General features: G+C 39.4%; 1 long non-coding RNA gene across 2 annotated transcripts; it reads right to left on the bottom strand.

Moving 5' to 3' along the window:
- Positions 1-3,619: 3,619 nt before the first annotated feature.
- Positions 3,620-24,502, bottom strand: LOC131498078 (uncharacterized). 2 transcript variants are annotated; one of them, XR_009255295.1, is made up of 2 exons: positions 24,323-24,502; positions 3,620-3,923 (listed from the first exon to the last, which is right to left on the bottom strand). It is a non-coding gene; the product is annotated as an uncharacterized LOC131498078 (long non-coding RNA). The 2 variants fall into 2 exon arrangements; XR_009255284.1 differs by lacking the exon at positions 24,323-24,502 and adding an exon at positions 14,335-14,520.
- Positions 24,503-25,238: the final 736 nt, after the last annotated feature.

Below are 25,238 nucleotides of genomic sequence, written 5' to 3'. Positions count from 1 at the left end.
AGGCTACTTTGAGAGAATGGAACATTAGTAAAGGAAATAAGTCTTACGTTGACACCTAAAACAAAAACAAGAATCTTCCGGACAGAGAAGGAAAAGAAGAGAAAGAATGCGGCCCTGGAGTATGACCCACAGTTAAGGGGGAAGTAGAAGGACAAATGGACTTGGGGAAACAAAACACCTCAGGATACAATACCAGATAACTTATACCACTGAGCTTTTGCACACCAATTTCATGGATTCAACTTCAATTCAAATGCAACTGTATTCCCATGAATCCAAAATATATTTTTTCCAACCCAGTTCCCTCTAAAAGACTCCCAAGGGATATATCCAAGTGCTTACTGCAAATCTGATTGCAAGGCTCACAGTAATCTCAAATTCAGCATGTCAACACTGATATCCTTTACCTGCTTCCTTCCCAAGTCTGTCTCCCTGCCCCCAAAAAAGTGTTACCATGTTGCCATTTGTTTGGTTTAGATCCTGATCATTTGTTTCTTGCATTACAGTGACAACCACCTAAGTGCTCTCCTTGACTCCTAATGTATTTCCCTTAATCCATTGGGTCTTGACATTTATTGGAAACCCAGAGCTTTTTCTCCAATGAGAATAAAGAACAGTTTGTCTACAGGACGAAGATAGACATGTACGCAGGACATTTCACATACAACTTTAAATAATCATATATCCATGAATTCCATCCTTCATCCTCCTAGCAGTTCTCACACCCAGGTTAATAGTTTCTACTATAAATTTCTGCCAAAAGGATCACAAAGAAGTAAATCTGTAGTGACACTATTCTACATGATAAAATTCAAAATTTGGGGCATGGCATGTAAGTCTTGTCATAATGTTAACACTTTCCATACTTCACCTCTAACTTGGCTGCGTATCCTCTTTCCTATTCTGGACTACGTGAAGTTAAGTTGTTCTTGCTGCCAGAAATGGCCTCTACTTTTATCACCTGGACACCTTTCCATGTTAAAGACACCTTAGACATCACATTCTCCAATTAAATCTTACTGGATTTTCTGCTTTCACCTCCATCATCTTCCTGGATTTGTTGTCACTCCTATAAGGACCTCTGTTCCAGAGTTAACCTGCAGATTTGCATAGAGACCTCCCAGATCTATAAATGATTAACTGGAATCTTCCTGCGTTCACTTGGCTTGGGAGGGGGAGGGGAATTACTGTGAGGATGCTAAACATCCCTTTTCTTTTTGCCCTCCTTTTGCCTTTCCAAAGGGAGCAAAGCAAAGAGAAAGTTTCTGACCATTCTAACCACAAACACTGCCTTCCCCATAAAATCAATGGATGACTCACTGTGTTCCCTCTCTTCCCCAATTTTCTATTAAAAAATGGGGAAAAGGTGTCACAAGGACAGTTCTGCTGCCTCATACTAAGCCTTTCGAGAGATATCTCCTCCAATTCTCAGTAGCAGCCTGTAGCTTGGTGGCTGCCAAGGGCTTTTGTGTATTCAGTGATCCTTCTCCTTTGACCTCAAAAGCCTCTCTTCTTGTTTCCCGTGTCTCATTAAGTCCCTTGTTAATGCAGAGGTTTTTCCTTCTTCCTACAACCTATCTCTCTATAAGGCTCACATCTAACTCACGAGGCTGGATGGCGAACACACACTAGACCACCTCACTCTACAGCGGCAACACGCTAAATTCAAACCCAGGTTCCTGCTATAGAGAGCTGTTAGAATATTTGCATACTGCAATGGAATTACCTGCTTCACGGAGTATGAGCTGATGAAGACTAACGACTTCCTGTATTAACTCAATATCCTAACGTACGCAGCACATGTTTGGCGCATAGGGATTAGAGTAGTGGTTAGAAGCTCATCATTGGAAAAATTAAATAAGATGATTGTAAAACCAGTATCCAGTATATTCAGCCAGTATATAGGAATGAGCACGCAGGAAATATTAGCTTGTTATTATGATCGACAATAATAGTGTGCTGATTGCCAAGGACAAACAGAAAAGAACAGTCTTAGAATATCTTTCATTTCTTACCATTATTATGTAACTCAGACAATATCCCCAGCATAATTTTTTCTGGCTCCAGTTTCCAGATTTGTTATGGTTTTCAAGTCTCCAGGTGTCCATGTGTCTTAAACAAAGACATTTCTGGTAGACATGCTTGTAAAATAGAAGTGTCTCACTGTGAATTACAAAAATGTAATAACCTACACCTTTTTACAGCTGGGCACAAGTTCCTGAGGCTATGGAGTATGCACTGCACAGAGATGAATAGAAATAAAGCCAACATTCTTAAAATTATATCACTAAAAACATTAACAGCCTCCGGCAAAGGGACACACGGAAATTTATAATGCATCTAAGAAACAGAGTGAATTGGAGACATTAAGAGTAATAATAATAAAAGTATGAGTACCACAGACCAACTCAGCAAATATTCACGTATCTGATGCAGGGGAACCACTTAGAAACTGATGAGACTACATAGCAGGATGTATTTGGGTAGAGTAAGAAATATTTTTGCAATTATTTTTATGATGGTGATATAGAACAAAATTATGATTTTTCAACCATGTTTTTTCCTTAGCAGTATAACCTTAAAAAATTATGTACAAATTTACATAAAGCTCCGCTATATGACGGGTGAGCGTACAAGGCTACTATAGATTCTTTTTTGCTTATATTTCAACTTCCCAGTAACCCGTCCTCCGTGTATCTCCCAGATTAAATCGGATTACTTTCTCCCCCTACTCAGAACTGTCCAATAGGCTTGTTATACACATGAGAGTAAAAACTGGACGACTTACTCTGGCCTTCAGAGCCCCATGAGATCTGGTCTCTGCTCTGCCAACCTTTCTAACTTCATCTCACGGCAGCTACCCAGGATCTGCAAGCTATGGGCACTTTCACTTAGCTCTGCTATCACTGCCAGTTCCAAAATGGGTTCAGGATTTTGTATTGGTTTGGGGCGCCTGGGTGGCTCAGTCGCTTAAGCGGCCGACTTCGGCTCAGGTCATGATCTCACGGTCCGTGAGTTCGAGCCCCGCATGGGGCTCTCTGCTGACAGCTCAGAGCCTGGAGCCTGTTTCAGATTCTGTGTGTCCCTCTCTCTGACCCTCCCCTGTTCATGCTCTGTCTCTCCCTGTCTCAAAAATAAACAAAAACATTAAAAAAATTTTTTAAAAAAAGAAAAAAATAGGATTTTGTATTGGTTCTTTCCTCTTCCAGAAGCATCCTTCTACCTATTTTGTAGAAGGATGGGGTATGCATTTTGTATGCATTTGGGGTATCCCTGCAAGTGTGTTCTTTCCTAAATGTTACCTCCTCAGAGAAGCCTTTCTCAACCACCGAAATAAGGTAGTCACCAGTCATATTCAACACAGTACCCTATGTTAACTCTTCACATGGGACTTACCACCGGAGTCTTTTCATGTTTTTATTTGTTTGCATTATGTATTCCTCTACTAGAATGTGTATTTCATGAGAATAGGAACCTTATCTCATGTTTTCACTGGCCCTCCTCGCTTTGACCTCTAAATTCTGCCAGTCAGATTCTTTCAAGCACTCTGAAGTACTTGATAGATGCACACCTCTTTCGAATTCTTCCACATTCTCAGAAAGAGGCCTCTTAGCCCTCGACGTTGAGAAATGCTAAGTTTATTTGTTGAGAGGAATTAGCTTCCACGTTAAGACACAGCATCCCACAGCCATGTATGCCTATTCCGGCTCTTCTATATGAAAACATTTTCTGTTATGTAAACACAAGTTTTCAACCCTATCCGTAGACAAAGACTGTGATCACTGTCAGTAGTCTCATCTTCACACATTAAGGATAATGAGAAATTGATTTGCTCCCAGCAGATCAGCTTGTTCCTTTAGCTTTACTGAGATAGCAAGATGTAGAAGGAAACCAGATGGCTGTGACTAGGGCGAGGGATGGCTCTGGAAAATAAGGAAAAATCAATGCAAATTCTGTGAAAAATACCGAATATTTGCAGATGATTTTTTTTTTTTACTCCCGACTCATTACATAAATTTTCAAGACATACACGATAGCTCTGCTATTGGCATATTTTAAAAAACCATTCTAAACACATACTGGGACTTTATACTGAGAATAGTACAAGGTATTTTACTGATTATGATATATTTATATTTTTCAACATTCCTGTAATGTATAAGGGGAATTACAATCATGAAAACATAAATTTTTAGTCCCTGTTGGCCTTCTTTTTAGCCCCAGAACCTCAGGTAACTTATTGTCTCTTTACTTCATTTTTTTCATCTATAAAATAGATTAATAGCTCTGCTTTATGAATTCTGTCAGTTGTAGGTTAACCAAAATAAATATCTAGCTATAACCCAGGACTGGGCTTACAGCAGATGCTCAGAAAATACTGAAGGACACCTGTTGTTTAGATGAAGAAGTAGAGACATAAAACATTGAAGTCACAGTGTAATGATAGATTTTTCGATTTCTTCATTTCTAGTTCATGAGCACATCCATCTCAACTTTTTTATGTGACTGTTATGTTATTGGTGTCTTTACAACAATTGAGTCCCCATCCAACCGAAGGAATATAACAGTAAAACTATTTTTTGAACAAATTATTTGTCTATATGCTGGATCCTGCAAACCGGGATCACTTTCGTTTCATTAATTATATTTGCCTTTGTATTCCTTCTATCAAAAGGAATTCTCCCCGCATGTATCCTTGATCCCATAAACACATGCCCTCTCCAGATCTACTGAGAGCTGAACCTTCTTGTCTTGCTTCTTTAAACCGTCCCTCTTTACTTGGTCCCTTCCATCATCATTCAAACACGCTACAAGATATCCCTTCCTTAAGCAAATTTCACAAGCCCATATACCTTGGTAGTTATTTCCAAATCTCTCCACCCCTCTTCACAGGAGAACTTTTTGAATCGGCTGCACACTGTGTTCTTTTCTCTTCCCTTTCCCACATAGCGCTTGTTTTTTGATGGTCTGTGATACGAATCCTGATCCCGCCATTCTACTTAAACATCCCTGATTAGCTTCACCGATGACCTTCATCATGCTCTTCAGCAAGTCACTTACAAATCCTTTCCTGACCTCTTTTTTTTTTTTAATGTTTATTTATTTATTGTGTGTTTGTATGTGAGAGAGAGAGAGAGAACGTGCCTGTGGGTGCGTGAGTAGGAGAGGGACAAAGACAGAGGGAGACTGGCCGGTCTCCACATGGCCAGTGCAAAGCCTGACTCAGGGCTCAAACTCACAAATCTTGAGATCATAACCTGAGCCCAAATCAAGAGTTGGACACTTAACTGACTGAGCCACCCAGGTGCCCCTCCCTTCTCAACTTCTTAGCAACATTTGACATGTTTGCCAATATTTTCCTGCCTTCTCTTGACTTCTTTGGTCATTCTCCCATTACTTCTCTGAATACCTCCGCTCAGTAACTCAAGTTAGCTTCCTTTCTTCTCTCTGATCTCCAAATGTAAGAAGTTTCATTGCCTTGTTCCAAGTCCGCTTGTCTCAGGTCTTCACTCTTGGCCTAACTGCACTTATCCACCTCCATGACTTTAATACTACTCGTGCTGACTTTCAAATTAAGATCTCCAACAGTGACCTCTTTTCGGAGCTCTAACCCCACGTAATTAATTCACTGTGTTATACCTTCATTTAAATGACTTATGTGTATCTCAAACTTGACATATTTAGAAGTAAGCTTTTTTTTTATTCTTTGTAAATTGCTTCACTATCTAGGTTCATTTGTGATTCTTACACTTCCACAAATCTAACTATTGTGCTAAAAGAGTGTGACTTCATAGTGTGGCAGCAAAAAACTAAACTCTACTCTTTTCTCTCTGGTGCCTGATTAAATCTGGCATTTCTTCCACACCCTTTGGTTGACTTCTCAGGTGGATCACATGGCTATTTAGGCCACTTTTGCTTAATAAATCTCTCCTAATCACTTAATCTCATAAAAGTCTCACTTTAGCAACTGTACATCGAGTCTAATGAAATAGTCAAACTAGATATTTTATCGAGATTAAATTTCCCCTTCCTTCTCGTCAGATTTTATTTCAGTTGGAAGCTGGAAGCTGCATTGGGAAGAGGCATATGGTAAGCTTTTCTCTTTTCCCTTTACACATAGGTCTTCTGTCTCCCATCCCAGGCTGCCTTCTGGGTCCTTTGGGTTTAGAGGTTGAAATGATCTGCTGGTAAGGGGCAGAAGAGATTGTTTTTGACTGGTACTCTCATCATACAGCTCTAATGCTTTCTGGAATTTCAGGTATACAAAAAGCAGTGTTCTTCTTAACAAAATCTTCAATACAACACCGTTTTTTATGTGTGAGTATATCAATAGAAGCTTAAAAATTTTTGCAACATACATAGAAAAAAATTTAAATATTACTCCCCAGAAATTGCCAATATCATCCCTATACATGTACATAAAGGACAGAAAGGAAAGCATATGTTCTTGTTTACTTACTCAGTGTCCATTACTCTTGCATTCCATTCTAAAAGAAGCCAGCATTCAGAAACCCAACCATCGTCTAGGCAAGTAACATTTTTGTATTACTAGGAGCATAAGGTTTTCACAAGCTGCGGAATACATTTGGAAAATTACTAACCCAGATATTTCCACTGTTGTTGGACACGTTATTTAAGTTGATAACGAAAGATATCAAATATCATGATGACACCCCTGTTAAGTGGAAGCATTTGAGGGCCAGATAATAAATGGCGTCCTGGGACACCTGGCTGGCTCAGGCAGTAGAGCACGCAACTCTTGATCTCAGGGTTGAAAGCTTGCATGCAACTCTTGATCTCAGGGTTGAAAGCTTGAGCCCTATGTTGGCTGTAGGGATTACTTAAAATAAAAAAAATTCTTTTTAAAAAATAAAAAAATAAGTGGAATCCTGAGCCTACTCAGTCGGAGAAGCCACTCTACCTAGAGTAACACCTTCATTAGGGCTTTGGCCTGTGTTTTAAGAACAATCACACTCGGGGTGGAGGGGGTGCCTGAGCGGCTCAGGTGGTGAAGCATCCAACTCTTGGTTTTGGCTCAGGTCATGATCTCACGGTTTCATGGGATCGAGCGCTGCGTCAGGGTCTGCAATGGCAGTGCGGAGCCTTCTTGGGATTCTCTCTCTCTCTGCCCCTCCCCCCACTTGCACTGTCTTTGTCTTTCTCAATAATAAATAAGTAAACTTAAAAACAATAAAATAAGGGGCACCTGGGTGGCTCCGTTGGTTGAGCGACCGACTTCGGCTCAGGTCATGATCTCACGGTTTGTGAGTTCAAGCCCCGCTTCGGGCTCTGTGCTGACAGCTCAGAGCCTGGAGCCTGCTTCTGATTCTGTGTCTCCCCCTCTCTCTCTGTCCCTCCCCCACTCACGCTCTGTCTCTCACTGTCTCAGAAATAAATAAACATTAAAAAAATTTAAAAAATAAAATAAAATAAAAAGAACTATCACTTTGGGGAAGGCCAAACTAAAACCTCTGAAAATAAATCACTATTCCCTCCACCTTAGCCAAGATATCACTATTAGTTTGTAACCTCATGAAGATCCTGGGTGTTATTTGAAACCAGTTCCCATGCAGAGGGCAGGAAGAGACTCAAGAAAGACACCAGTCATTCCAGACTGGTAAGTAGCAGTTTTAATAAGCAAGGGAATTTACCTGTGAGGATTGTCTTGGGCAGCTGCAAGATAAGTAGATCTCTACACTAGCCAGATGGTTTCAACACCACATCACTATCTCAAGGCTGTCTTTGGTGCAGCTTTTGGGAATAAGTAAGTCAAGCAGAATGCACCTTCCAAGGACAGGAAAGGTGGTGAGGAACCTCCAGTTGCCAGGTCCAACTTGCTGGTCAACTAGTGGTCAAGTTCTCTCAGTGACTTCTCCCAATAACACATTCAAGGAAAGTTAGTGGAGATTAGGGTTACCCTTAAAGATCTAAAGTTTGCAAGGAGGAAGATCCCTTGCATATCTTCATTTAATCTGCCACCCTGGCCCCTAAAGAAACCAAGCGGGTCCCTGAGAGTGGTTGTAAGATTAACACAAGCTCAACCAAGTAGCAGCCTTGATTAAAGCTGCCAAATTGTATGGTCTCAGGTAGGTCATGAGACTATCCTAATAAGAGATCTGATATAATATTCTGATATGAAGAGTATACTACAACAGATTACTTAGAATAGCAGACACATGGCATGTAGCTCCTGATTTGGTAAATGTGTCCTTTTCTATCCCCATCAGGAAAGACAAATACTTTGCTTTATGAAACTGATAGCAATATTTATTTGCTTTATATATGTTAACTGTGTTGTCCTCTGTCATAACACAGTCTAAAGGGAACTTGGTGGTCTGGACAAGCCCAAAGAACATTGGGCTTGATGCACTGCATCAATGACATCTTGATAGAGAAGCAAAGGCATCATTGGAGGCCTTAATAAGACACATGTACTCCAAAGAGTGAGAAATAAACTCCATGAAGATTCCAGAACCTGCCATTTGGTAAAGCTTTTGGGTGTCCAGTGGTCAGGGGCAATCCCAGAAAATATGTTCTGGGATTATGTTAATCACAAAGTGAAAGACATATTGTTGCACCTCGTATCTTTTATTGAATATCCCACCCTACCCACCCCCGCCCCACCCCCCCCAAAAAAAGAAAGAAAAAGAGAAGCAAGACCAATACTGCTAAATCTGTTTGGGTTTCATGGGTTTTGGAAGTTACACATTCTGTGATAGGAATATGGGCTTATTCCAACCCATATACCAAGAGCATGAAAGACTATTAGCTTTGAGTGGGGTCTAGAGCAGGAAATGGCCCAGAAGCAGGTCCAAGCTGTGATACAAGCTGTCTGTCTCTATCTCTGACCATACAAACCATAGTCCCTCTAACATTATAAAGGTTATATTGGAGAAAAATTGCAGTATGGAGTTATTTCAAGCCCTAGTAGAAGAATCTTCACAAGATCCTTGATGTTCTGAAGCAAGGACATACCTTCTATAGCAGAAATGTATGCACTATTCAAGAAACAGATCCTGACATGCTATTAGGCTCTAGTATGGGTGTGACCCTTAACTAAAAGGCAGCAGGTGACAATGTATCACATTTTGGACTGAGTTCTATCAGACCAATAAGTCATAAAGTTGGGCACACCTGGCAGTAGTCCATCATAAGATGGAAATGGCACACATGTGATCGAATCCAAGCCGCATCAGAGTACATGACTAAGATATATGAGTAGGTAGCCCAGACCCACATATCACCGACCACAGTTAGACAAGCTCACCCTAATTTTTCCTTGAAGATAAATAATCATGCCAATCTTGCTTTACAACGAATGAGCTTGGTATGTAGACACAGCTGAAAATGGATAGTGACTGCACTACAATTACATGTAGGGGTGGCTTTGAACGAGAGTAGTGAGGGAAAATCTTCCCAGTGGATGGGACTTCAAGTAAGGCATCTAGTCCATTTTGTTTTGATCACATTGGGTGGAGAGAGAAGTGGCCTGAGGTGATAATCTATACAGACTCATGGACAGTGACAGCTGGTCAGAGACCTAAAAGGAAAATGACTGGAGAATGAGAGACAAGAAGATCTGAAGTAGAGGCATCCGTTCAGATTAACAGAGGTGGGCATCAACTGTGAATATTTTTCTATCACATGTTAATGTCTACCACAAAGTATCTACCATTATAGAGGCACTAAACCACCAAATAGACAAAGTGCTTTTGTAAGTTGACATCACTCGGCCTTCATCATCAGCCACACTACAATGGGTATAAAGGACACATGATTGAAGTGGTCTTGATGAGAGTTGGAGGCTATACATAGGCCAAGCAGAATAGATTTCCTAAGGCCATTCTAGTTATTCTTGCCTCTGAACGTGCAATATACCAGTGATAGACCACTGGTCCTCAAGAGACCAACCAGTTACTTAATGACAAGCTGACTACATTACATCCCTTCCAGACTGGAAGGGCCCTTGGTTCATTCAAACAAGAAGGGAAAATATATTCCAAGTATGATTATAGAAAGCAAACATAACTACCCAGAGTCTTATTCAGTGCCTGATACATTGGCATAAAAGCTGACTCAACAGAGCATCTAACCAGAGGACCTACTTCACTGTGAAGAGGGTATGAGAATGATATTATATACAACACCAGCACGTTAAGAAGATTCCAGACTGTTAGCATAAGAATGGCTTGCTAAAATATAGATGAAGTTACAGCTTGGAGAGACCATATGTAAAAAATTTAGGTGTTATACTCCAGGCTGCAGTATGATCATGAATCAGTAACCTCTGTAAGGCACTATGCCCCCATTAAGAAGAACACATGAATGTAGGAACCAACAATGAATGTAATAGTGGCCCTTTATCCACTTCCCGTCATGACCCAAGGGACATTGAGTTTTCTATTTTTCCAACACTGGACTTTGCAGGGTTAGAGGTCTTGCTCCCCAAAAGTGGTAGGAAGTACTCAGCTGAAACTATACTGTAGGCCCTGGTCATTTTGATCTTCTTGGGTCTAGGAAACAGTAGACTAGAATAACAGTCACCATCTGGGAGGGATAATTGATGTTGATCAGCAAGACTACTGTCACAAAACAGAAGGGAGCAACGTGGTTCTTTGGTAATCCCGTGCCTACATGTGACTTTCAATGGACAAATGCAACTATACTGACCTGAGAGTGGTGTGGTTACCAGTATATTAGCCTCTTGAGAAAGAAAGCTTGGGTCATACCACTGGATAAGCCATCACGGCCTATAAAGGACATGGTTTAAGATAACAAAAGGATAGAGGAGGAAGGAGATAGTAAGTACCAGTTGTAAGCTACCAGACTAACTAATGCAGTAGGGACTACTGTTAATCCCACAAACTTCCCTCTTTCAAGTATTTCTTCAGAAAGAGAAGCTGACAGAAACCATGGAAGAGTTGTTTCCACATATGGAGAAGTAGATCTGCATAGTGCAAGGAGTAAACTATAAATGCAGCCATGTAAATGCACACCTCAGATCTTTATTCAAGAGGGAACCTACCAGAAGGAGTGCATTTAACTAACCATCTTCAGCTGCAGTGACTTGGAGATCCATCATAGCATTCGAGCAGGGGCTATGGTCTTCCTGGGAAGCTCTTAGACAATGATACAGCAGAGGAGGTTCTAGAGTTTAGCTTTTCTGCCCCAGGCAGGAAGAGAGTCTTTTCATCTGGGTTCCCACTGGATTAGTTGAGACTTTCTCAGAGCTACACTGCAGTGTGAGGTCCTCTTTACCCTGTCCTTCCTCCTGCTCCCTTATTTTCTTTTTTTTTTTTTAAATTTTTTTTTTTCAACGTTTTTTTTTATTTATTTTTGGGACAGAGAGAGACAGAGCATGAACGGGGGAGGGGCAGAGAGAGAGGGAGACACAGAATCGGAAACAGGCTCCAGGCTCCGGGCCATCAGGCCAGAGCCTGACGCGGGGCTCGAACTCACGGACCGCGAGATCGTGACCTGGCTGAAGTCGGACGCTTAACCGACTGCGCCACCCAGGCGCCCCTGTGCTCCCTTATTTTCACAGGTGTTCAACTTGCATTGCCTTCCGAAGGCTTTCATTGCCAACTTCTGCTTCCTCTTCCCATTGTCTTACACAGTGATTAACCCTAATAAATCTCTTGAACTTGCAACTCTGTCCTGGTGTCTGACGCCTGGAATACCTGACCAGATATAGATGTGGTTCTTTCTTAGAAACAGACTTGTTGAACGGTGCTAGCTAAATAGAGTAATACTGGACACCACAATGTTTTTTAAGGGATGGGCACATAATCATCCTTCTGATTTCAGATCTAAGAAAAATATTCAAATAGAAATCAAGTAATACTCTCTCTCTCTCTATGAGAGAGAGACAATCTCTATTACCTATGACAATCACAGTAAAAATATTCACTTTATCTACTGGTAAAGAGTGTGTTGGAGAGTCCACTCCCTATACAAGTTTTAGTAAATAGATTATGTTGCTTTCACCAATTTATCACAACCAATTAGCACAGTGTTACAAAATAACTACTGAACTTTTGAACTAATTGTTGAAAGAATAAAGCATACTATGAGACTTAAAAAATATTTTGTTACATAAGAGGTTGGAACTTTGCAAATAAAATGTCCAAATTCAGTGAGGAAAATATATAATATTTTTCAAAGTCTCTAATTATTATTTGTTTTAAATGAAAGAAAACTAAATCTATGAGACAACTTATGGATGAAATAGGAAGACAAGAACAGAATCAAAAGGGAATTGGATAACAGCTGGAAAAAAAGAAAATGTGCTTGATGAGTAAAAGAAATATCAATAAAAATTAAGAATGGAATAGATGAATTAAAACTCACGGTGGAAGGCAGATTTTTAACATCAAAGGTGATGGGAAAATTCTACAAGCATCTCATAAGTGATGGGGAAGATTTTAGAAATAGAAAGGAAACAGGCCTTACTCTTCTCTTCCACAAAATTCAAAAAAAAATCATAAAAAGGATAACATCTAGTTGTTTTGTTTGCTTTTTTAGGGAAAGATGCAGCAACCCAAACAACAGGAAAAATGAAAATAAAAGTTATAAGAATATAAAAAGAAACTATGGGGCCGTTCTCGATCTAAGAGTTGAGGAAACAGATTCCACTCGTTGAATAGGAGAAGTAGTAAATACTTTGTGGTCATTCTTTAAAAATCTAACCCAGAAGTTAAAAGTCTACTTATTCACTTAAAACACTGGCAGTCATTACCATATTTCAGTATGTTTCCTGGGAGCTAGTACATATGAACGTTGGCAGAATGAACCTCCAGTGTGATTTTTTTTTTTCTCAAAAATGCCCTCAAAGCTTGCGTTTCAAGTGTAGAGAGCAAATAGTGTTGCTGCAGTCATTTACGTGTCCTGCCAACTGCTCAAACCATCACACTGGAATTGTTCCTGACAGTCATTGATTGGTAGGGGGTGGCATTTCAGAATGGCATTGTGTTAGTCCACAGTTTTGGAGTCTGGGAAGTCGAAGATCACGGCCCTGACAGATTCAGTGTCTGTAGAGAGGCCGCTTCCCGGGCCATAGGTGGTCAACTTCTCAGCGTGTCCTCACATGGCAGAAGGTGCTAGAGAACTCTCCGAGGTCTCTCTTACGAGGACACGAATCCTGTTCGTGAGGGTTTCACGCTCATGACCTCACCATCTCCCAAAGGCCCCACCTTCAAATACTGTCACACATATTAGGTTTCAACATATAAATTTGGAAGGGGACACAGACATTCAGTCTGTAGCAGGCATACTCCGCATGTGACATCTTGAAACATGATTCATGAAAAAAAATCTACAGCTATTCTAGTATTTCACTTGCAGTTAGAATCTGAGCCCATCAGGCAGCAACATTTGTGGCCTGTTTATCATGAAATGTTCTCCTCAGGACGAAAGTATACAACTTTGCACAGTTGTTCATTCAAAAGTGCATGGCATACATGACAGGCCTCCTTATAAAGGCCATATTATGATAACGATATTACTTATTAAGGCCATTGTATTATATTATTATTATTATTCCTTGGGACTGGTGCTACTCTTTTTATGACTAGCCAGCTGCTTCGTTATGAATCTCCCACAAATCATTGTTTGAGCTAGCAGTATCCTCTCCTGCAACATTAAAACAAAACACCTTGGGGCGCCTGGGTGGCGCAGTCGGTTAAGCGTCCGACTTCAGCCAGGTCACGATCTCGCGGTCCGTGAATTCGAGCCCCGCGTCGGGCTCTGGGCTGATGGCTCGGAGCCTGGAGCCTGTTTCCGATTCTGTGTCTCCCTCTCTCTCTGCCCCTCCCCCGTTCATGCTCTGTCTCTCTCTGTCCCAAAAATAAATAAAAAACGCTGAAAAAAAAAAAATTAAAAAAAAAAAAAAAAAAAACACCTTGGGGCGCCTGGGTGGCGCAGTCGGTTAAGCGTCCGACTTCAGCCAGGTCACGATCTCGCGGTCCGTGAATTCGAGCCCCGCGTCGGGCTCTGGGCTGATGGCTCGGAGCCTGGAGCCTGTTTCCGATTCTGTGTCTCCCTCTCTCTCTGTCCCTCCCCCGTTCATGCTCTGTCTCTCTCTGTCCCAAAAATAAATAAAAAACATTAAAAAATAAATAAATAAATAAATAAATAAATAAATAAAAAATAAAACAAAACACCTTTAATGTGTTAATGTGGTTATAAGTCTAGAGATTTTTTGAAAGTGGCAGGATGTGGCCTCTGGGGATTAAGCGGAGGACCAAACAAACATCTTCATGAAGTTTGACACATTTTCCCCAAATGCAAGCTGAGACCTGAATAGGGCAGTCCTATAGACAGTGGCATGTGTACCTGTAGCACATATAGACTTGGATCTTTGATTTTGGTGTAACTATCCAATCAGCGACTTCTCGAATCTTCCCAGGTGTATTCATTTGAGTTTTAGAGACAGCAATGAAGCCAAGTGATGATCTCTCTCCTTATTATTGATGGAAACCATGGTGCCTGGTCTTTAAAGCAGTAGGACTCATCAAGGACTTTTCTTCCTGCACCTAAACATGAATGCATGCAATGAAAAGGGAAAAGTGACAGCTGGGAAGGACATGTCAGTTTGTCTTAGAGAAATACAGACCTTTCTCAAATTATAAAGAGTTATTATGTTCAGCCCAAATTGTATGCTAAGGAAAGAGAAAACGATGCTTAGAAACAGAGATAGTGATAGGCTGTGTGCTGACAGTTCAGAGCCTGGAGCCTACTTCCATTTCGGTGTCTCCCTTTCTTTCTGCTTCTCCCCCATTCATGCTCTGTCTCTCCCCATCTCTCAAAAATAAATAAATGTTAAAATTTTTTTTTTAGAAACAGAGATAGTGACAAAGTAAGACAGAGTGAGCATGAGGGAGAGGGCAAGAGAAATATTCTATGTATAGAATGAATTCCTAGTCTGTTCTCCACATAGCCCAGGTATTTTTCCTACATTATGATTAATCTTCCAAAAATAATCCTGCAAATTAGGTATGATTGTATTCATTTTACAGATGAGTAAGCTGAATTGTTAGAGCTGACACCAAACCTTGAGCTATTTCTACTATAACTTGCCACCTTCCTAATTAAAGTGATTACTTTCTTCCTAACGAGTCCAAGAGCTTCCTTACTCATCTACATTTATCCAGAATCTCCTATCTCCACTTAATTGTTTATGTCATGACTAGATTTATTTTACTAAAATCCTGCTTTCATCATGTCTAGTGAAGGGGTCCAAAGCAAGTCTCCCCCAAATACACCACTTTGGCATAAAGATTATTTTAAGCTAAAAGTAATCAAAATCAGCTTGTTCAAGAAAATCTCTTGAACTCCCCCTCAACTTCCTAAATTTACATCAGAAAGGGGGCCTGTACCAGGAAGACTGTTATTACCAGAGATTCCTTTTTACCTAAGGAACATTTCTGCATAAAGGGGCAAATTCTGTTTTCCAAATATCTCCTCTTACCTCCTTGCAAATAACACCCCTCCCCTTTGTATCTCCAGATCCCCAACCTTTTCCTTAGCTCAGAAGGTCATGCAAGCTTCAGTTACTTGGATGCTTTTAACATTTTACAGGTCGCCTGCACATAGGTAATTCAAGTTGTTTTTCTCTTGTTAATCTCTCTTAGGTCAATTTAGTTATTAGACCCACCAAAGAACCGAAAAGGGAAGAAAGGAAAATTTTCCTGCCCCTACACTGGGCTGAAACACTGAAATGGATGTCCAAATCCCAAAAGATAAAATAAAAACTCCCATATACGAACTTTCCACAGTCTGAACTCAGGTACTATGCTTTGACAACTTGCTGGAAATGAAAATCATTCCCTCTCTGCCCCCATAATTCACTTCTTAAAGAACTATAGGGGAGCAGAATTTGCCACCCCAAAGCATGCCTCTCTGGTATAAGGAATATTTTTGGCTGATTATTTTTAAGTAACTGCAAACACAAAACAAGCTCTGAAAACCAAGTCAAAGTTGCCTTCTTGAAGGAGACATTTACACGTGTAAGGGAAATCTCCATTTGCAAGTGTGTGTTCTTGGCTGTACCAGAAAGAGGGGGATGACCACACATTTCCAGAAACTCTTATCAACGGAGAAGGCAACTTCAATCTGCACAACAACCTTACCCTTTTAACCATGCTTTTTTTGTTGTTAACCTCCCATAACTGACTTCTCACCCTTAACGTCTTAATATGTCTTTCACTGAAGATGGTAATTAAGATGATAGCTTCAGACACTGGGGAAGATGCTCAGTTTTCTTAAGTCTCTCCCATGTAGACAGTGTAGAGGCTGCTTTTAGGCAACCAGCTTGAGCAGTGGAAACCTGTGTAAGGTACAAGGGCCCACAGTGACCCCCTGGCTGAATAGAAGCAAGCCTATTAGGCAACCCACTTTGAAATACCCATAAGCCATACCTGAGCAAAGGATTACTTACACCCAGGCACAAGGTACCCAAAAGGAAAGTTCCAGACATTCTCATTCCTTCTCTCCCTCCCCCTTAACTACAGTCCCCCTACCAGAGACAGTCTTTCCTTTGCTGTCCTGTCTGCTGCTCCCTTACGGTGTAATCAATAAATGTCTGTCTCCTTTGTTCTGTCTTAGGTGAATTCTTTCACTGCCCAAGCCACCAGCCCCCATCTTATCAGGTCACCCCACATACAAAAGGTATACATGTTATTAAATTGTGTTTGTTTTTCTCCTGTTAACATGTCTTATATCAACTTCATTATTAAACAAGCCAAAGAACCTAGAAGAAAAGAAGGGAAAACTTTTTTGTCCCTACAGAACTTACTCAAGCCTCCTTTAGAGAGATTTCACTCCCCTAACCACTTGGGCTGAGAATGACATGAACATATCCACATTTGTGTCCACAATTGATGGAATGAGAGAAAAACACTGGACAAATCCTGGGCCTCTGAATTTTATTTCCTAGAAATTTGGACCTGGACCTGTCTCTTAAAAACCTGGACTATGAAGTGATGTATATCTGAGACTGGGGCCAAGGAACCAGTGTAAAAGAGAAGGTTCATGTTCAGAGACAGGAAGAAAAATCCTTCTGCTGAAAAAAAGTAGGAATGAGAGACCAGGTAGAGAGACAGGAAGAGACTCCTTTGTTCTGTTCCTTAGGACTTTTAAATGTCCTGTTCTAGTCCCTCCAGTCCATGCATTCTCAGTGGTGACCATATTGTTTCCAAGGGGATAATTGGTTATTGGGGAGAGGGAGGGTGACCCCCCCAAAAAATCTTAGATTTTGAAATTTGGAATTTCTCTTCTGAAAAGAAAACCAGCATTCTAACTTCAGTTGTAGAAGTTGATTAGTAGACAGTTGACACAATAATTAAATTTTTTATACAATTATAATTTTGTTTTCAAATAAAAAACAGAAAAGATTAGTATACAAGAAAAGAAGCAGAGAAATAAATGATGGAGAAGAAAATAAATCTCTCCATTCCCTTTCTCCTCTTTCTTCTTTGCTAACAAAAATATTGATCCTCACATTGACCCTGTAAGCTATGTTATTATTATCTATTTAACAATGAAAAGATGAAACGCAAAGATATTAAGACACAAGAGGGTAAACAGCTAATGTCCTAATTATCGGAGCCAAGATTTAAATGTGTGACCAAGTGGTTCTAAATCCCATGTTTCTTTCCGACTAAAACACACCGGTTCCCAGAAACCTGTTCCCTACAAAAGAAATTTTCCTTATTTCACTCAAGCTTTATAACATCAATTCTCTATGAGACTTGAATTTATGGTAATGAATTCCCTCATATGCCTACATTTCCATTCTTTCTTATTTCATTCAGCCCATAAGCAAAGTAATTTCCGGTAAAGGCAAGAGTAACATTTACCCTTATGTTGTTTCAGGACAAAGCCATTTCTCTCAGGAAATATATAATATAGTACAGATATTAAATATGCTAAATGAATTCTTACTTGTGTTTAAGCACAAATGTAAGGTAAATTTTAAAGGGAAACAAGTGTCTTGACTATGTCAAGCACTTTTGTAACTCACCTCCCTCCAGAAAGGGAAGGTATTCCAACTCCACACGCATGGGGCCCCTTCTGTGCTCATCATAAGATGATTGTTCTGCCTCCCATGCAGCTTGTCTTAGAATCATGATAACATAATCAACAGTATAAAATACTGGAAATTCAGACTACTGTCACAAAATTCAATTTTTTAAAAATTTTTATTTTTGAGAGAGAGAGAGAGGGAGAGAGCGAGCAGGGGAGGCACAGAGAGAGAGGAAGACACAGCATCTGAAGCAGGATCCAGGCTCGGAGCTGTCAGCACAGAGCCTAATGCAGGGCTCGAACTCACAAACCTGGAGATCATGACCTGAGCCCAAGTTGGACGCTTAACCACCTGAGTCACCCAGGCGCCCCACACAAAATTCAATTATTAATTGACTCCAGCTTCTGTCTAAAAACCACATGAGGCAATACGTGCGAACATGGAACAATGCCTTTCTCCGGGGCACCATATTAAAAGAGTAGGTGACCCGTATCAGCTCCTTATGGAGTGCTTCTTAAATAAAAAAGCAGGTTGTCTCGCTCCTCCTAATTTCACTGAATCCTAGTCTGAAAATTAGGTTTGAGAAAATGTTCCTGAACAAGACATCCAGGTGATGCTGATACCTGTTCATCCACTTGAAGTTTTCCAGCATTTTCTTTTTACACATGTTAGCAGTTACGGAAAGCAATACATACAGATTACATCAGTTCTATAGAAATAGTATTGACTGAATAAAAATTTATCATGCAGCTTTACTTTGCAAACTTTATGGATTTAAGAAATGTCTCCTAAATGTGTATTTCAAAAATAGGTACAAAGTGGTCATTCAACTTGCCATCCATTATGTTACTCAATTATCTTTTGATGAGCAACCTTTTCCCTAGTTTCATTTCTAGGAAAGCAGTTTGTCTCTCTTAATAAAAGAAAACGCTTACTGTGAGGGCTCAACAGGAACTAAGTAACTCATTATCTAGATTATATAGTCAACTCTAATATACGAATCATCAAAATATGGGTCAATTACTACTCCAGGTATTGGAGATACAAACAATGTAAGACAAGGCCTCCATTAATGATATATCATAAACATATACAATCTACAAAAGAATTTGAGTTTCTTTTTCCTGCTTTGATTATGAAAAAGTCCATAAGTAAATTGCAGCCTTCCAGTTTCTGCTCTGACATGTGAAGAACTTAAAAACCTTCACTCCCATCTTTGCAATAAAAAAAATAAATAAATAAAGCTAAGCAAACTGAAAGTCACCTATTTTTTTGGACCCATCTGAGAACTCAGGTTGCAAGACAAATTCCGCCCCCCCCAAGAAAGTTCTAGAGGGATAGACATCCCAAGAGTCTATCAAGAGTCATACATGAGATCTACTAATTCAAAAGCTGCTGGAGCTACACAATGATGGATACACTTAACTGGTAATTTTGATGAATTGCTGGAAACTAGGTATAGACTAGCTTGACAGCAAGAAACTTCTGGAGGACACAGTCCTAGGGATCCCCTACATTTGTATGGGGTTTATGTTTAGAAATCTCACCAGATTTTCATGGTGAAGATCTAGCCTCCAGAGGTCTCTGCCTATCTCTGAGGGAGAAGAAGGAAACCATTGTGAGATATACTCCTAGACACTTCTCCATAACAAACATCTACTCTTTAGGGGAAAACACTTTGCCACAGCCTTATTCTTGTTGACAGAAGAGAATTCTTGACACTTCAGCTCCCTCTAGACTTTCTGTCTCACCCAAGTGAGTGGGATGATGATAAAGTCAACAAAATTCAGGGTTCAAACAGATTAGGAGCATTAGAGCCAGGGAAAGAAGTAGGGACTGGAGACACAGGCCCCCTAAAAGACTGGAATTTTCTTCAAGAGCTTTGCCTCTGCATTCACAACTCAGCTACCTGTCTGGAACAAGAGGCCTAGCTTTTGGCCTATCTTAGCTTTTGACGTGCCTTCCTCACTAAGCTCAATCATGTCTAGCTTTTGAGTTAAAGTGAGAAATACGTGACTCTTCCTTTCACACGAACACTTTGAGGTCATTGTAGGGTTATTCATCGGCCTAATGTCAATACTGTCGTGTCTCAAGGAATAGAGAGGCCTGAGGAGAGGGAAAGAGATAAGGGAATGACTGGTTGGTGGAGCAGTCAGAACACATAGATTGATCGAGCAGGTTCACTGTCTTATGTAGGGGTGGTTTGTGGTGCCCCAAACAATTACAACAGTAACGTCAAAGATCAATGGTCACAGATCACCTTAAAAATATAATAATGAAGAAGTTTGAAATATTGCAGTCAGGAATGTGACTTTTTCATTCTCTGGGATTTGAAAGTTCAAAGGCGTTGTAAATTGTGATATGCCAAGGGTCACCCTGCCACAGCATAAAGAAAGATTTCCTGACAGGGACCACATTTTAACCCTGATGGACCCTTCACGTTTGCAAGCATATTTTTTAAGAAAGGTGCATAGAGCTTCTGTCACCTATAAAGTGAATATAGTTTCTAAGGTGAATAGAGCTTCCGTCCTGTGTGACTGAGAAGTCACAAATAACATAGATCATTGTTACACTTCAAGAGAAGGGTTCCAACAGAAAAGCTAGAACAAAATCCATACACTTTTTCAAGAATGAATGAGGGTAGAGGGAATGAAAGCAAGAAGTATCTGGCACCACCTTAAAGACTTTGTAGAGTAAGTGGGAGAGGAGGAGGAGAAAACAGCATGCTCTGGGAAAATGTTAAGGATAATTGTTTTTTTTTTTTAAGAACAAAAGGGCTCTGAGAACATTTACGGGCTGGGATCAGGGACTGGAAAAAAGTGAGATTGAAGGTGTACACAAAAAAAAGGCAGACGGAGCACTTAATGCTCATATTGTCTCGAAATGCTTTTTTGGAGGCAGCAACTTCTGGTAGAAAATGCCAGAATGCTGTTTGGAGTGACAGTCATTTTTCTCAATCTGACTGATGGAAATAATTTCACAAGTAAATGTGAGCAGAAAAGAAGGAGGCAATCCAGGAAGAAGGGACAAAGAGAATCTTTGTAATGTCAGACTAGGATATCTAGTCCATCATTTAAAAAGCAGTGTGTATATTTTGAATCTCTAACTAATAGTAATTTTTAAGCCCAAGAATATTATCTAATACGTCATGGTTTTCATTCTAGAAAAATGCTGCAAACACATGTTCAGTATATAATTTTCACATACTGTTTTTAAATTTTTTTTAATGTTTACTCATTTTTGAGAGAGAGAGAGTGAGACAGAGCATGAGCGGGGGAGGGCCAGAGAGAGGGAGACACAGATCGGAAGCAGGCTCCAGGCTCTGAGCTGTCAGCACAGAGCCCAACGTAGGTTCGAACCACAAACCATGAGAACGTGACCTGAGCCAAGGTTGACGCCTAACCGACTGAGCCACCCAGGAACCCCTAATTTTCACATGATTTTTAGAGTCCTGATTTTTTAGGGATCTGAAAGAGTAGAACTGTAAATATTTTCAATCAGTATATATGCTCTATCAAATACAATTATATTAACAAATCAAAAGTTAGTAGAATTTCTACATTTGACGTAATGTAGAAAACGTTTATAACTTCTATGACGTAATGTAGAAAACTTTTATAAAACTTTCATAGCTCTTATTCTGGATGTATAGGAAGTGAGGTAGTGAGATTGCTCAAGTGCTTTTTTTGACAAGAACCTAAAATAAAGAGATTCTTGTTTTTGTTTCTATTTGTGTTTGAGCATAGAGGAGGTAGGGGTGGGTGTTTTAATAATACCAGCACAGAAACTGAACATAGCAGGTTTTCAAAGAGGGTGTATTGTATCAATGAAAGAATAAAGTGATTGAATATGAAAGATTAAGTCACATGATCATTTCCCTCCTTCTTTTTGTCCTGTTTTCTAAAAATTTTAACTTCTGGTGTTTTTTTGTTTTTGTTTTTGTTTTTGTTTTTGTTTTTTTTTTGCATAAACCCTACACAGTTGATACAAAGGGTACTCATGAAAACTGTACATTTTCCATCAAGTAATGTAAATCTCTAAAGGATAACTGTCTCTGCTTAAAAATTCAAATTGGCCAGCTACGATAATGTCTACCCTTATACTATGTAATATATTTGTATTTATTTAATATTTGCCATATCCATCCTTTATTACCGACATCCTGTATTTATCCCCAGGCTCCCAAACCTCCATTCTGGATGAGAGAAGTCTAAATATATATTTACTATGGGACTATATCAGTTAGAACACATAAAATGCTAGCTCCCAGCCCACTTGAACAAGGCAGGTGCTGGAATGGAAGGTGCGCTGGGTCCAGTGGCAGCAGGGTCCCCAAATTTGCTCTGTTATAGATCCTCTCACTGGCTAGTCTCTTATCAATCTAGAATTATTCTTTTTGGAAAGCTCACTGATTACGGTTCAGATATTCAAAGGCAGTGAGTGCAAGACATATTTTTAGACAGGTTATCATATCTCAAATTTCAAATATATCTTTATTATTAAAAAACACATAATTTCCTAATAAAAAATTCATTTACTCTAGACTACAGGAAGAGGTATTTGGATTATAGTGAACAAATAAGAATTTATTTACATGCCTTTGAAAATTGGGATTTTCTTTTGTTTTAAATTTTTTAATTTTTGACAGAAAGAGAGACAAAGTACAAGCGGGGGAGGGGCAGAGACGGAGGGAAACACAGAATCTGAAGCAGGCTCCAGGCTCCGAGCTGTCAGTGCAGAGCCCAATGTGGGCTTGAACCCATGGGCCATGAGATCATGACCTGAACCGAAGTCAGATGTTTAACCAACTGAGCCACCCAGATGCCCCCAAAACTGGGATTTTCATCACATGTAACCATGTAAACACTAAACAAAAATGAATTGAATGTCCAATACAACATGCATGTGGCTTTGTCAAAACTACCTCAATGTTTAAAGTGCATATTAACTTCTCAACTTGTTTTACGGGTGCAAGAATAACCCTGACACCAAAACCTCACAAGTACTTTATAAGAAAAGAAATATCTAACCAATTTACTTAATGAACAAGAACTCAAATATCATCAACAAAATGTTAGAAAATTGAATTGCGCAAAATGTAAGCCCCATGACCAAGCAGAGGTTTTCCCGGGAATGAGAGGCCGATTCAACATTAGAAAATTAGCATAATTCACCACATCAATAAAATAAAAGAGAAAAACCATATGATTGTCTCAATGGAGGCAGAAAACGCAATATTCATTCAGGGAAAAAAAAAAATCTCCACAAACTAGAAAGAGAAGGAAACTTCAGCAATATAATTATTTTTAAATAGGAAGAGAAGGGAATGATCTCAATCTAATGAAATGTATTTGCAAAATCTGTATAACTGATATCAAAATCAATGGTGAAATATTGAATGTTTTTCCCCTAAAATTGGGAACAAGGTGAGAATGTTCAGCATCAGCACTTTTATTTACCATGTTATGGGATACCCTGGCAAGTACAATTTAAAAATTTGTTAAAAGGGGGCACCTGGGTGACTCAGTGGGTTGAGCGACCAACTTAGGTTCAGGTCATGATCTCGCGGTTGCTGGGTTTGAGTCCTGCATGGGGCTCTGTGCTGACAGCTCAGAGCCTGGAGCCTGCTTCGGATTCTGTGTCTCCCTGTCTCTCTGCCCCTCCCCTCTCACGCTCTGTGTCAAAAATGAAGAAATGTTAAAAAAAAAAAAAATAGAAAAAAAGAAAAATACAAGAAAAAAGAAAAAAATGAATGAAGGAAAGAAAAAAAGGCATACAAATCATAAAGGAAGAAGTAAAACTAGGTTTATTTATAAAGAACATGGTGTTTATAAAAACTCCCAAGGAATTTACAAAAATACATCCTACAAGATCTAATCAGTAAATTTAGCTAAATCACAGTGTATGGGATCAATATTCAAAGACCAGCTGAATATTTATTTGCTGACAACAAACAACTGGACTTAAAATTTAAATAATAAAATAAATATTTCAAAATAATATCTGAGAATAAATGCAGCAAAAATGTAAAGATCTCTATACAGAAAACTTTAAAATATTTTTGGGAGAAACTTTAAAAGGTGGAGAGAGACGCTGTGTTCATGGATTGGAAGATTCAATATTAACAAGGTGCCATTCCTCCCCACACTCCTGTTAAGACTATACAACCCCAGTTAAGATTCCAGTGAGATATTTGTTGAAATTTCCAAGCTAATGTAAAAATTTACACTGACATCCACAACATCTGAACCAGCCAACACAATCTTGAAAAATAATTTAAAAAGCTGGAGTACTTACACCATCTGATTTTGGAATTAGTCTAAAGCTCCAGTAATAAAGGCAGTGTGGCACTTGACAAAGTGATAGACACAGAGCACAGAAGCACAGGACAGAGAGTCCCTAAGTAGACCTACACATACACATTCAATTGGTCTTCAACCATGTCACCAAGGTAATAGAATGGGGAAGAGGGTGGTTATTGTTTCCCCCTTAATTTGTTTTGTTTTCAGCAGGTGTTCTAGAACACTTTGATACCTCTATGAAAAAGCATTAACCTCAACCTTAGCTTTAAACCACCCACAAAAATTGCTTTGAGCCTAAATGCAAAAGCTAAAGCTATTAGGCTCCTAAGAGGAAATACAGGAGAACATGTTCATGACTTTGGATTAGGCAAAGGTTTCTTAAACCAGCTAAAAAACCATAAGAAAAAAAATTGGACCTTAATAACACAATAAGGAAATAGGCAAAAGATTTGAATAGCCATTTCACTAAAGTAGATATGCAATTGGACAACAAGCACATGAAATACTCACGAGATATCTTGGAAATGCAAATTAAAACCACCATAAGTTACCACTCTACAACTACTACAATGGATAAGTTTTTTTAATGACGATGTCAAGTGTTCACAAGGGGAAGAAATAATTTGCAGTTCATACTTGCTGATGGGATTGTAAAATGGCAATACCACTTTGGAAATCTCTTAAGCAGTTTCCTTTAAATTCCCTATATCTACCCAGCAATTCTACCACTAGAAATTTACTCAGGATCTGTAAAATACATGTGACCAAGGTGATGCATACAAAAATGTTCATAGAAGCCTTGTTTGATTGGTTTTTTAAACTTTAAGTTTTATTTATTTATATTTCTTTCTTTTTTATTTATTTATTTTTGAGAAAGACAGAGAGTGTACAGACAGGGGAGGGGCAGAGAG

Source organism: Neofelis nebulosa, chromosome 1 (assembly GCF_028018385.1).
Source record: "Neofelis nebulosa isolate mNeoNeb1 chromosome 1, mNeoNeb1.pri, whole genome shotgun sequence".
Lineage (NCBI taxonomy): Eukaryota > Metazoa > Chordata > Mammalia > Carnivora > Felidae > Neofelis > Neofelis nebulosa.
This window is presented reverse-complemented; position numbering and strand designations above follow the sequence as displayed.